Genomic DNA, 13,774 nt, shown 5'->3' on the forward strand with positions numbered 1-13,774 from the left:
TGTTCTGCCAAGGGTCCTTTGTGATTATCAAACTCCCAGTATAGACCTGTACCTTTGGCTTTATCATAGACTCTGAGAGAGAGAGAGAGAGAGAGAGAGAGAGAGAGAGAGAGAGAGAGAGAGAGAGAGAGAGGAGAGATCTTGAATGTAACCTACTCGAAGAAGACCTCTAGGTTTTCCCTATTAGATTCCTGTTCCCTGAACTCCACCACCTTGACATCTAGCCAGTGAGTACAAGTGATCATGGATTGAATAGATTTAGGTTTGAATACATAACTCCTGGTATTACAGAAGGACTTCAGATGCCATGATATACCTTTCTAGGAGGCCAAAGAGCAGGAACAAAGATTGCTTTGACTTCTGGCTGGCCTGCTCTTCTTTGGCAATACGAGCTTTGCCCCACCCTAGTGAATTTCCTGCCTACTTTATTTTAGGTCCAAATTCCTGCCTAGGCAAGGCCCACATCTTTTGTCTCCTGTCTGTGGCCTAAAGCTGTCTTGGAGCAACACAGACTCAGATCTAAGAGCTGACCATGACACTATACAAACGTCCTGGATGTCTGAATGCTGTGACTTGTGGGCTCCTGCTTCTCGTCCTGCATGTGAGAGGTGAGTCTCCTTCAGTAAGCAATGAGGAACAGAGTCAGAGCTGCTCAGTTTCTCAGAGTCAGCAGCTTAGCTTGTGGAATAGAAGACACCAGGGAGAAAAAAGCTGGTAAAGATGGCGAATACAAGGGTGGGAAAATGTGTGCCTCCCGATGCCTTCACCAAAGCCCACAAAGTGAGCCCTGCAATTCACAGAGGTTCAGGGAAGCCTAAGGACACCCCGTGCCAGAAAAAAAGCCACTCTGGTGTAAGAAGGTCTAAGGAGCACTGCACCTACGAGTTAGAGGAAAGAGAGCAAAGGGGACACTTCCTTCCTCCAAGTGTGACTGTAGGTGCTACAGATCTTTGGGTGATAATGAAAATAATACATCCATGCTGCCAAGTGGCTCTGAGTGTGTCTCCTTCTTATCCAGAGACATGCCCTGCTAACATTCAAATGGAGTATGAGCAATGTTCCTGTCTTGGGGGGTGTGAAGAATCTCCTATCTCCACATCCCACACCTGAACCTACACACCCCAGATTCCCTTCCCTATGGACACTAGTGAAAATGATGTGGGAATCAGCCACATAGTGAAAACTGCCTGGACAAAACTAACCATGATGGCCTCTCCACCCACAGGCCAGGACTCAGCCAGCCCCATCAGGAACACACACACATATTGTTTGTGGCCGATGAGATTTGGAAATACTTTTGATTCATAATCAGGAAAAATGCTTATGGAGACACCCTTCTCTATACTTTTGGGGAGTCTAAGCATAATGGTGACATTACTCTAGGCTGTGACTCCTGATATGACAATGAAGCTTGGAAATATTCTGGTGAGACTGTAGTTCCTTATCTGTATCCAGGGTCTAAAGTACTGAGGGGTCCTCTGTGTGTACATAGTTGTATAAATACAAAGCAGTTGATAATCTAACAGGCAGTCCTATGAACTTATACTGGATAGAAGCCTCCTGACAGCTCTTCTGACTTCTCCAGGTAATGGTGTGGATCCATGGTGGTGCACTCACTGTAGGCATGGCTTCCATGTATGATGGCTCCATGCTGGCAGCGACTGAGGATGTGGTGGTGGTCACTATCCAGTATCGTCTGGGTGTCCTGGGATTCTTCAGGTGAGTCTGGTATAGGGCAGGGCAATGTGGGCTGATCAGAAACTAAACAGCCCTGTGATCCCTGTCCCTTCTACTTCTCAGCATCGGAGACCAGTATGCCAGAGGCAACTGGGGATACCTGGACCAAGTGGCTGCCCTACACTGGGTCCAACAAAACATCGCCCACTTTGGAGGCAACCCCAACCGTGTCACTATTTTTGGTGAGTGAGCAGGTGGCACAAGTGTGTCCTCACATGTTGTATCCCCCATGTCACAGGGGCTCTTCCATGGTGCCATCAGGGAGAGTGGAGTAGCTGTGCTTCCTGATCTTATCTCCCGCTCCTCTGAGGTGGATTACAGAGTAAGTGCACTCTATCCCTCCAACCTTGACCTTGTCTTAGCACTCACTCTAGTATGCTGGTACTGTGCTTAGTAGGGAAAATGAAAGCCATGGGAAGTAACTTCCTTTCATTGCTTTCTTTCTTTCTTTCTTCCTTCCTTCCTTTCTTTCTTTCTTTCTTTCTTTCTTTCTTTCTTTCTTTCTTTCTTTCTTTCTTTCTTTTTCCAGAGCTAAGGACCGAACCCAGGGCCTTGCACTTGCTAGGCAAGTGCTCTACCACTGAGCTAAATCCCCAACCCCCTTCATTGCTGTCTTAAAGACTCAAGATTTAGAACCATCATCACCACCCCATTATAAAGTGCTTTATACAAAGGGCTTTTTGGGTTGCTTGGTTGGTTGGTTTGGTTTGGTTTTGCTGAACATTTATATAAGTTCAGCAAAGCTGTACCTAACAGCTTCCATCACTGGCAAAAGCAAATATGTGTGTGTTCAGGAAATGGTACAGAGGCAAGAGAGTTTGATGTACTGGTGCAAGGATCTGAGTTCAATTCCCCCAGAACACACATGTCGTTAATCCAGGTGTTCCTATGGAAAGAAGGGAGACAGGGACAGGAAAAATTTTAGAAGGTAACAGACCACCTAAACTGGAGTAGGCTGCAGCAAAACAAGAGACCATTTCTCAAATTAAGTGGAAGGCAGGAGAGAGAGCCAGGGCAGGATGGGGGGGGGGTGTATCACTGTCACAATTGAGCAAAAGAAAAATAGGAACAATTTTGTTCTTGCTCCAGCCCACACACATTTGGTATGGCACTGTCTTGGGACTGGGAAAACTTCTCTGCCTGGAAGACAGCTTCATCCTGTTCTCATTGCAGATAGTGGCCAATGTGTAGATGTAGACTCAGAGACCCTGATGTGGTGCCTAGGAGGCAAGAGTGAAGCAGTGATTCTGCTTCTTTTTTTTTTTTTCTTCTATTTTTTTTTATTAACTTGAGTATTTCTTATATACATTTCCAGTGTTATTCCCTTTCCCGGTTTCCGGGCAAACATCCCCCTCCCCCCTCCCCTTCCTTATGGGTGTTCCCCTCCCAACCCTCCCCCCATTGCCGCCCTCCCCCCATAGACTAGTTCACTGGGGGTTCAGTCTTAGCAGGACCCAGGGCTTCCCCTTCCACTGGTGCTCTTACTAGGATATTCATTGCTACCTATGGGGTCAGAGTCCAGGGTCAGTCCATGTATAGTCTTTAGGTAGTGGCTTAGTCCCTGGAAGCTCTGGTTGCTTGGCATTGTTGTACTTTTGGGGTCTCGAGCCCCTTCAAGCTCTTCCAGTTCTTTCTCTGATTCCTTCAATAGGGGACCTATTCTCAGTTCAGTGGTTTGCTGCTGGCATTCGCCTCTATATTTGCTGTATTCTGGCTGTGTCTCTCAGGAGCGATCTACATCCGGCTCCTGTCGGTCTGCACTTCTTTGCTTCATCCATCTTGTCTAATTGGGTGGCTGTATATGTATGGGCCACATGTGGGGCAGGCTCTGAATGGGTGTTCCTTCAGTCTCTGTTTTAATCTTTGCCTCTCCCTTCCCTGCCAAGGGTATTCTTTTTCCTCATTTAAAGAAGGAGTGAAGCATTCACATTTTGATCATCCGTCTTGAGTTTCATTTGTTCTAGGCATCTAGGGTAATTCAAGCATTTGGGCTAATAGCCACTTATCAATGAGTGCATACCATGTATGTCTTTCTGTGATTGGGTTAGCTCACTCAGGATGATGTTTTCCAGTTCCAACCATTTGCCTACGAATTTCATAAACTCGTTGTTTTTGATAGCTGAGTAATATTCCATTGTGTAGATATACCACATTTTCTGTATCCATTCCTCTGTTGAAGAGCATCAGGGTTCTTTCCATTTTCTGGCTATTATACATAAGGCTGCTATGAACATAGTGGAGCACGTGTCTCTTTTATATGTTGAGGCATCTTTTGGGTATATGCCCAAGAGAGGTATAGCTGGATCCTCAGGCAGTTCAATGTCCAATTTTCTGAGGAACCTCCACACTGATTTCCAGAATGGTTTTACCAGTCTGCAATCCCACCAACAATGGAGGAGTGTTCCTCTTTCTCCACATCCTCGACAGCATCTGCTGTCACCTGAGTTTTTGATCTTAGCTATTCTCACTGGTGTGAGGTGAAATCTCAGGGTTGTTTTGATTTGCATTTCCCTTATGACTAAAGATGTTGAACATTTCTTTAGGTGTTTCTCAGCCATTCGGCATTCCTCAGCTGTGAATTCTTTGTTTAGCTCTGAACCCCATTTTTTAATAGGGTTATTTGTTTCCCTGCGGTCTAACTTCTTGAGTTCTTTGTATATTTCGGATATAAGGCCTCTATCTGTTGTAGGATTGGTAAAGATCTTTTCCCAATCTGTTGGTTGCCGTTTTGTCCTAACCACAGTGTCCTTTGCCTTACAGAAGCTTTGCAGTTTTATGAGATCCCATTTGTCGATTCTTGATCTTAGAGCATAAGCCATTGGTGTTTTGTTCAGGAAATTTTTTCCAGTGCCCATGTGTTCCAGATGCTTCCCTAGTTTTTCTTCTATTAGTTTGAGTGTGTCTGGTTTGATGTGGAGGTCCTTGATCCACTTGGACTTAAGCTTTGTACAGGGTGATAAGCATGGATTGATCTGCATTCTTCTACATGTTGACCTCCAGTTGAACCAGCACCATTTGCTGAAAATGCTATCTTTTTTCCATTGGATGGTTTTGGCTCCTTTGTCAAAAATCAAGTGACCATAGGTGTGTGGGTTCATTTCTGGGTCTTCAATTCTATTCCATTGGTCTATCTGTCTGTCTCTGTACCAATACCATGCAGTTTTTATCACTATTGCTCTGTAATACTGCTTGAGTTCAGGGATAGTGATTCCCCCTGAAGTCCTTTTATTGTTGAGGATAGCTTTAGCTATCCTGGGTTTTTTGTTATTCCAGATGAATTTGCAAATTGTTCTGTCTAACTCTTTGAAGAATTGGATTGGTATTTTGATGGGGATTGCATTGAATCTGTAGATTGCTTTTGGTAAAATGGCCATTTTTACCATATTAATCCTGCCAATCCATGAGCATGGGAGATCTTTCCATCTTCTGAGGTCTTCTTCAATTTCTTCCCTCAGTGTCTTGAAGTTCTTATTGTACAGATCTTTTACTTGCTTGGTTAAAGTCACACCGAGGTACTTTATATTATTTGGGTCTATTATGAAGGGTGTCGTTTCCCTAATTTCTTTCTCGGCTTGTTTCTCTTTTGTATAGAGGAAGGCAACTGATTTATTTGAGTTAATTTTATACCCAGCCACTTTGCTGAAGTTGTTTATCAGCTTTAGTAGTTCTCTGGTGGAACTTTTGGGATCACTTAAATATACTATCATGTCATCTGCAAATAGTGATATTTTGACTTCTTCTTTTCCGATCTGTATCCCTTTGATCTCCTTTTGTTGTCTGATTGCTCTGGCTAGAACTTCAAGAACTATATTGAATAAGTAGGGAGAGAGTGGGCAGCCTTGTCTAGTCCCTGATTTTAGTGGGATTGCTTCAAGTTTCTCTCCATTTAGTTTAATGTTAGCAATTGGTTTGCTGTATATGGCTTTTACTATGTTCAGGTATGGGCCTTGAATTCCTATTCTTTCCAGGACTTTTATCATGAAGGGGTGTTGAATTTTGTCAAATGCTTTCTCAGCATCTAATGAAATGATCATGTGGTTCTGTTCTTTCAGTTTGTTTATATAATGGATCACGTTGATGGTTTTCCGTATATTAAACCATCCCTGCATGCCTGGGATGAAGCCTACTTGATCATTGTGGATGATTGTTTTGATATGCTCTTGGATTCGGTTTGCCAGAATTTTATTGAGTATTTTTGCGTCGATATTCATAAGGGAAATTGGTCTGAAGTTCTCTTTCTTTGTTGGGTCTTTGTGTGGTTTAGGTATAAGAGTAATTGTGGCTTCGTAGAAGGAATTCGGTAGGGCTCCATCTGTTTCAATTTTGTGGAATAGTTTGGATAATATTGGTATGAGGTCTTCTATGAAGGTTTGATAGAATTCTGCACTAAACCCGTCTGGACCTGGGCTCTTTTTGGTTGGGAGACCTTTAATGACTGCTTCTATTTCCTTAGGAGTTATGGGGTTGTTTAACTGGTTTATCTGTTCCTGATTTAACTTCGATACCTGGTATCTGTCTAGGAAATTGTCCATTTCCTGAAGATTTACAAATTTTGTTGAATATAGGTTTTTATAGTAAGATCTGATGATTTTTTGAATTTCCTCCGAATCTGTAGTTATGTCTCCCTTTTCATTTCTGATTTTGTTAATTTGGACACACTCTCTGTGTCCTCTCGTTAGTCTGGCTAAGGGTTTATCTATCTTGTTGATTTTCTCAAAGAACCAACTTTTGGTTCTGTTGATTCTTTCTATGGTCCTTTTTGTTTCTACTTGGTTGATTTCAGCTCTGAGTTTGATTATTTCCTGCCTTCTACTCCTCCTGGGTGTATTTGCTTCTTTTTGTTCTAGAGCTTTTAGGTGTGCTGTCAAGCTGCTGACATATGCTCTTTCCTGTTTCTTTCTGCAGGCACTCAGCGCTATGAGTTTTCCTCTTAGCACAGCTTTCATTGTGTCCCATAAGTTTGAGTATGTTGTATCTTCATTTTCATTAAATTCTAAAAAGTTTTTAATTTCTTTCTTTATTTCTTCCTTGACCAGGTTATCATTGAGTAGAGCATTGTTCAATTTCCTCGTATATGTGGGCATTCTTCCCTTATTGTTATTGAAGACCAGTTTTAGGCCGTGGTGGTCCGATAGCACGCATGGGATTATTTCTATCTTTCTGTACCTGTTGAGGCCAGTTTTTTGACCAATTATATGGTCAATTTTGGAGAAAGTACCATGAGGAGCTGAGAAGAAGGTATATCCTTTTGCTTTAGGATAGAATGTTCTATAAATATCCGTTAAGTCCATTTGGCTCATGACTTCTCTTAGTCTGTCGACATCACTGTTTAATTTCTGTTTCCATGATCTGTCCATTGATGAGAGTGGGGTGTTGAAATCTCCCACTATTATTGTGTGAGGTGCAATGTGTGTTTTGAGCTTTAGTAAGGTTTCTTTTACGTATGTAGGTGCCCTTGTATTTGGGGCATAGATATTTAGGATTGAGAGTTCATCTTGGTTGATTTTTCCTTTGATGAATATGAAGTGTCCTTCCTTATCTTTTTTGATGACTTTTAGTTGGAAATTGATTTTATTTGATATTAGAATGGCTACTCCAGCTTGCTTCTTCTGACCATTTGCTTGGAAAGTTGTTTTCCAGCCTTTCACTCTGAGGTAGTGTCTGTCTTTGTCTCTGAGGTGTGTTTCCTGTAGGCAGCAGAATGCAGGGTCCTCGTTGCGTATCCAGTTTGTTAATCTATGTCTTTTTATTGGGGAGTTGAGGCCATTGATATTGAGAGATATTAAGGAATAGTGATTATTGCTTCCCGTTATATTCATATTTGGATGTGAGGTTATGTTTGTGTGCTTTCATTCTCTTTGTTTTGTTGCTAAGACGATTAGTTTCTTGCTTCTTCTAGGGTATAGCTTGCCTCCTTATGTTGGGCTTTACCATTTATTATCCTTTGTAGTGCTGGATTTGTAGAAAGATATTGTGTAAATTTGGTTTTGTCATGGAATATCTTGGTTTCTCCATCAATGTTAATTGAGAGTTTTGCTGGATACAGTAACCTGGGCTGGCATTTGTGTTCTCTTAGGGTCTGTATAACATCAGTCCAGGATCTTCTGGCCTTCATAGGTTCTGGCGAGAAGTCTGGTGTGATTCTGATAGGTCTCCCTTTATATGTTACTTGACCTTTTTCCCTTACTGCTTTTAATATTCTTTCTTTATTTTGTGCGTTTGGTGTTTTGACAATTATGTGACGGGAGGTGTTTCTTTTCTGGTCCAATCTATTTGGAGTTCTGTAGGCTTCTTGTATGTCTATGGGTATCTCTTTTTTTAGGTTAGGGAAGTTTTCTTCTATGATTTTGTTGAAGATATTTACTGGTCCTTTGAGCTGGGAGTCTTCACTCTCTTCTATACCTATTATCCTTAGGTTTGATCTTCTCATTGAGTCCTGGATTTCCTGTATGTTTTGGACCAGTAGCTTTTTCCGCTTTACATTATCTTTGACAGTTGAGTCAATGATTTCTATGGAATCTTCTGCTCCTGAGATTCTCTCTTCCATCTCTTGTATTCTGTTGGTGAAGCTTGTATCTACAGCTCCTTGTCTCTTCTTTTGGTTTTCTATATCCAGGGTTGTTTCCATGTGTTCTTTCTTGATTGCTTCTATTTCCATTTTTAATTCCTTCAACTGTTTGATTGTGTTTTCCTGGAATTCTTTCAGGGATTTTTGCGATTCCTCTCTGTAGGCTTCTACTTGTTTATTAATGTTTTCCTGTGCTTCCCTAAGTGTGTTCAAGTCTTTCTTGAAGTCCTCCAGCATCATGATCAAATATGATTTTGAAACTAGATCTTGCTTTTCTGGTGTGTTTGGATATTCCATGTTTGTTTTGGTGGGAGAATTGGGCTCCGATGATGGCATGTAGTCTTGGTTTCTGTTGCTTGGGTTCCTGCGCTTGCCTCTCGCCATCAGATTATCTCTACTGTTACTTTGTTCTGCTATTTCTGACAGTGGCTAGACTGTCCTATAAGCCTGTGTGTCAGGAGTGCTGTAGACCTGTTTTCCTCTCTTTCAGTCAGTTATGGGGACAGAGTGTTCTGCTTTCGGGCGTGTAGTTTTTCCTCTCTACAGGTCTTCAGCTGTTCCTGTGGGCCTGTGTCTTGAGTTCACCAGGCAGCTTTCTTGCAGCAGAAAATTTGGTCTTACCTGTGGTCCCGAGGCTCAGGTTTGCTCGTGGGGTGCTGTCCAGGGGCTCTCTGCAGCGGCAGCAACCAGGAAGACCTGTGCCGCCCCTTCCGGGAGCTTCAGTGCACCAGGGTTCCAGATGGTCTTTGGCTTTTTCCTCTGGCGTCCGAGATGTGTGTGCAGGGAGCAGTCTCTTCTGGTTTCCCAGGCTTGTCTGCCTCTCTGAAGGTTTAGCTCTCCCTCCCACGGGATTTGGGTGCAGAGAACTGTTTATCCGGTCTGTTTCCTTCAGGGTCCGGCGGTGTCTCTGGCAGGGGTCCTGCCGCTCCTGGGCCCTCCCCCACGGGAGCCCAGAGGCCTTATACAGTTTCCTCTTGGGCCAGGGATGTGGGCAGGGGTGAGCAGTGTTGGTGGTCTCTTCCGCTCTGCAGCCTCAGGAGTGCCCACCTGACCAGGCGGTTGGGTCTCTCTCTCACCGGGTCTGGGAGCAGAGAGCTGCTGCGGGCCGGGATCCGCGGGTGTGCGTGATTCTGCTTCTTAATAAGGTTGGCAGAATGGTGTGGCTGGGAAGATGGCAGATAGCAAGGTGTATTATAGGTAGTCCTAAATACTAAGAACAAATTACCTAATCTCCATGGCTAGTATCGTTTTAGTCCTTGGTGCAAAACCAACACCAACATAAGCTAATTTAAATGTAAGGTCTCTTCAGGGATGAGATGGGGGAGGTGTGGTGGAGAATAACTAACCTGAGGCAAATTAGAAAGAGGAGATGGAGTGGAGGACATTCATTGGAAATCAGAAAACATATAATTAACACTTTCAGTTCTGACTTTGAATGTTCCTCAGGTCTGTGGTGATGGAGAGTTCCTACCCAAGCATCCTCAGGAGCTGCTGGCCTCTGCTAATTTTCACTGTGTTCCCAGCATCATTGGCATCAACAATGATGAGTATGGTTGGATTGTCCCTACGGTGAGGCTCATTTCTAATCTTCTAGGAGCCTAGGGACTCATCTGGTAGGAAATGGGAACTCAGAGATTTATTGATCTGTATCCATGCTGTGCCATACTTAAAAAATTCTCTCTCTACTAGATCATTGACTCAGCTCAAAAAATAGAGGAAATAACCAGAAAGACCCTGCCAACTGTTCTAAAGAGCACAACCCTAAAAATGGTGAGAATCTTGGGGGCGCTGCCACAATTGTGAAGATCCCTATATGACTTCCACAGACAGAATCCCCAGAAATTTTGAGTATGTGTATACACAACCATGCATCTGCACGTATACCTGTCTAAGGTCACAGAGCATTCTCCCTATAGCAGATCTCTTTTGCATTTCTCCATCCTGAGGCTATTGCCTACCTATACTAGTGCCTGTTTAATCTCATTCTTTCTCATCACAATGTGGTAGATGCTGCCTCCTGAGTGTGGTGACCTGCTAATGGAAGAGTACATGGGGGACACTTAGGACCCCAAGACTCTCCAAGCACAGTTCAGAGAGATGATGGGAGACTTCATATTCGTGATCCTGCACTCCAAGTAGCACATTTTCAGTGTGAGTACATCTACAAGGTTGAAGGAAGAAGCTCGGATCCGTGGGTCCCAAACAAGCCCCGTGGTGTCCAGGCCTGACCTATGTCAGGATCAGATCTCCGGTTTCAGACAACCTACAGTCTTTATCTGGTAAATGCTTATACTGACTGTACGATGGTGACATCTTATCTGAGTACAGATAAAGAAACAGCTGAGAGGTATCTGTCACTTGCCCTAACTTCTCCCCCAGAGAGGGCAGAGTCATTATTGAATAGAGGACTTTCCCACATCCAATGCTCCAGGATGAGGTTCCACACTCAGCTGTTTTGATTCCAGCTACTTTGAGACTAAGGCATCTTTCACCAAATGTGTATCAGGGTAGTTCTGGACAAGTGCCACCATGTCATTCTATGTCCTCACCTTCAGGTTCCCATGCTCCTGTCTACTTCTATGAGTTCCAACATCGGTCCAGCTCCTTCAAGGATGTCAAGCCACCCCATGTGAAGGCTGACCATGGTGACGAAGTTTTCCTTGTCTTTGGCTTCCTATTTGGTGACATAAAATGTGAGTCTTCATGAATTTCCTTGATCTGGATGGAGTTATGGAAATCTTAAGTATAGCAGAGTTCTTAATCCACTCAAGAAAACCAAGTCCTTATAGAAAGAGAGAAAACAGTGTGCACCGTCTTACAGCTCACAACCTACATTAGGTTGTAATCAGGACCTTTGCAAGTCTACCTCGTGTTATTGGTGATAAGAAAATAATGGTGCAGGAACAAACTTGGCTGAATTCACTTAGAGTTTTAGATTCCGGGTTGTGGCAGGAGGGAAGGAGGGAACCAGACCAATAGTTTAGACTTGAGTGATCGCTAACTTGGTGAGTGTGAAGCATGAGTGGGCAGCTGCATGAAGTGGCTGGGACCTGGGTACCTGTCCTTCTCTCTTCAGTTCCACACACTGAGGAGGAGGAGCTACTTAGCAGAACGATAATGAAGTACTGGGCCAACTTTGCACGGCATGAGTGAGAGGATGCCCTTCCCTCAACTTCTGCAAGGGTGGGTTTCTGTCCAGAACTCCCTTTGTGTGTGGTGAGCTCCTTCATGTGTATGGTCCTTTATTACATGAGAGAGTCTTCCCTACTCTAGAGCATACTTTGACAAGCAGTTTACCACACAGTCAGCTGCCATGTGCATGCATGCACACATGTACACATGCACACATGCACACACACACACACACACACACACACACACACACAGAGCACACTTAGTGTTTGTTCCTGGACATCTTGCAGTAACTTGGTGGGTGGGCCACAGTATTGTGGTAATGTTCTTTAGCTTTTGCCTTGGAGAAGGAGGAAGAAAATGGGCCACGTGGAACAATAACCTTGTCCCAAAAGGAATAGAAACTCATAGGTCACACACATCCCAATAGTCCCCTTAACCCCCTGTCTTACTTTACTCACTGTCCTAACCCAAATCAGAATCAAGTGACCTTCACCCGAATCTGCTGGCTAGTATATCCACAGGAACCCCAACAGTGAGGGTCTACCCCACTGGCCTGTGATGGACCATGATGATCAATACCTGCAGCTGGACATCCAGCCTTCTGTGAGTCAAGCCCTGAAGGCCAGAAGGCTGAAGTTCTGGACCAAGACTCTGCCCCAGAAGATCCAGGAGCTAAAGGGGGCTCAGGAGAGGCACAAAGAGTTGTAGTGCCCTGTGTGAAGAAAGGCATGTGGGCTTCATGTCTGAGGTTTGGAAAGTCTTTTAATCCTACCATTCACATAACCATTCATAACACACAATTATCCATTTTACCAATTTATATGACAAACCCTCTATTTGTCACTCCTCCACAACATTCTGCCAATCTTTTATTAGAGGCATTCAATAAAAGCGCCTCTAATGATGTGGAACGAGGATGTGTGAGACCCATGGTCCCATAGTCTACACAGGTTCTGGCTGCTGCTCCAGATAGATCTCAAACTACCAGCAGATCTTGGTATACAAACCTGTGGACATGGTTGTTTAGAAACTGAATCAGAAATATTGCATGATCCTAGTAGTTCTTTACCACTTTGAACTACGTAGCAAGACCCGTATCTCAGGAACACTAGCTGGGTAACTTGCAAACAATAGAAATGTATGTAAAGTTCTGTGGAGTGAGAAATACAGGGTGAGAAAATGAACTTGAGCCATACAATCTTTTAGGGCATAGTTAGACCTCTCTGATGTCAGCCACTGAACATTCCAGCTACCAAAAACAGTGCCCATTGTCCTAGAGAGGAAATCTCATTTCTTTCCTTCCCAAATTGCAATTATCCACTTTTGTGAAAAGCTTGACTTGATATGTTCATAGACACCTCAAGCAAGGCCAGGAGTAGGGGTTGACCAGCAGGACCAAGTAGGCTTTCTGTAATAATAAATTTGCTCTTATGCACAGGGATTCTGCAGACACTGTGAAGCCCACACTTATGTAAATAGCTTTGTGAAGATCTTCAGCTATGTGTGTGTCCTAGAGATGATATGGGAGAGAAAAAAATGCCTGGGTATGTGTAGCAGAAGAGATTTCTGTCCCTGGCACCCTGATGGCTACTCCATGTATGGAAATGACTTCTTGCCATTCATAAAATCCTAATAAAACCAACCTTTTCATGATATTCCATGTGATTTTCATTGTCATGCCCTTTTTGTCCTTATGGTTTTCAAGTCCTGTATTCCAAGGTCTATAGTATTTCATGTCCTTTACAATGGTGCCAATTTGTCTTCAATATGCCTTTTGTTTCCCTCAAAGCATTTTCTCTGTTATTTAAGAGGGTGTATTCTGTATTCTTTAGACCCTGGGAACTCCTGGTCCCTCTCCCTCTGACTAACTTGTCCTCTTTGTTAACCAGTTTTCCCAGGGCAGAGTCCCTTTGTTTCATTCATCCCACTGAATACTAGCTGTTAGGCACCATGACCTTTGCATGTAAATCAAGACTCCTATGTTGCCTGTCATGGACACAAGAGCACAAATAAGAGGATATACTAGGAGGAGTCCCATCCAGTGTATAGCCTCAGTTCCTTTTATTGTCTCAGTAGCTGCATGTCTTTGTCACTCCCATGTTAAGAGTCTTCTTTAGTAGGAAGAGTCACGGATTTTGAGTTATGGTATCACTATATAGTCCAGGCTTGGGTCACATTTACCGAGACCTAGTACAGGTAAAGATGTGAAGCAACTGGCATCACATACATTGTTAGAGAGGGTAAGCAATGATGCAGTCATATTGGAAGACAGATTGGCATACTCATCAAAGTTAAGCAAGCACAGGCTTGTCACAAACTGCACAGCTCCTTGCT

General features: G+C 43.5%; 1 pseudogene; it reads left to right on the forward strand.

The window, feature by feature from the left end:
• Positions 1–720: 720 nt before the first annotated feature.
• On the forward strand, positions 721–12,162 carry Ces2e-ps1 (carboxylesterase 2E, pseudogene 1; annotated as a pseudogene).
• The last annotated feature ends 1,612 nt before the right edge of the window (positions 12,163–13,774 follow it).

This window comes from Rattus norvegicus, chromosome 1, assembly GCF_036323735.1.
Source record: "Rattus norvegicus strain BN/NHsdMcwi chromosome 1, GRCr8, whole genome shotgun sequence".
NCBI lineage: Eukaryota > Metazoa > Chordata > Mammalia > Rodentia > Muridae > Rattus > Rattus norvegicus.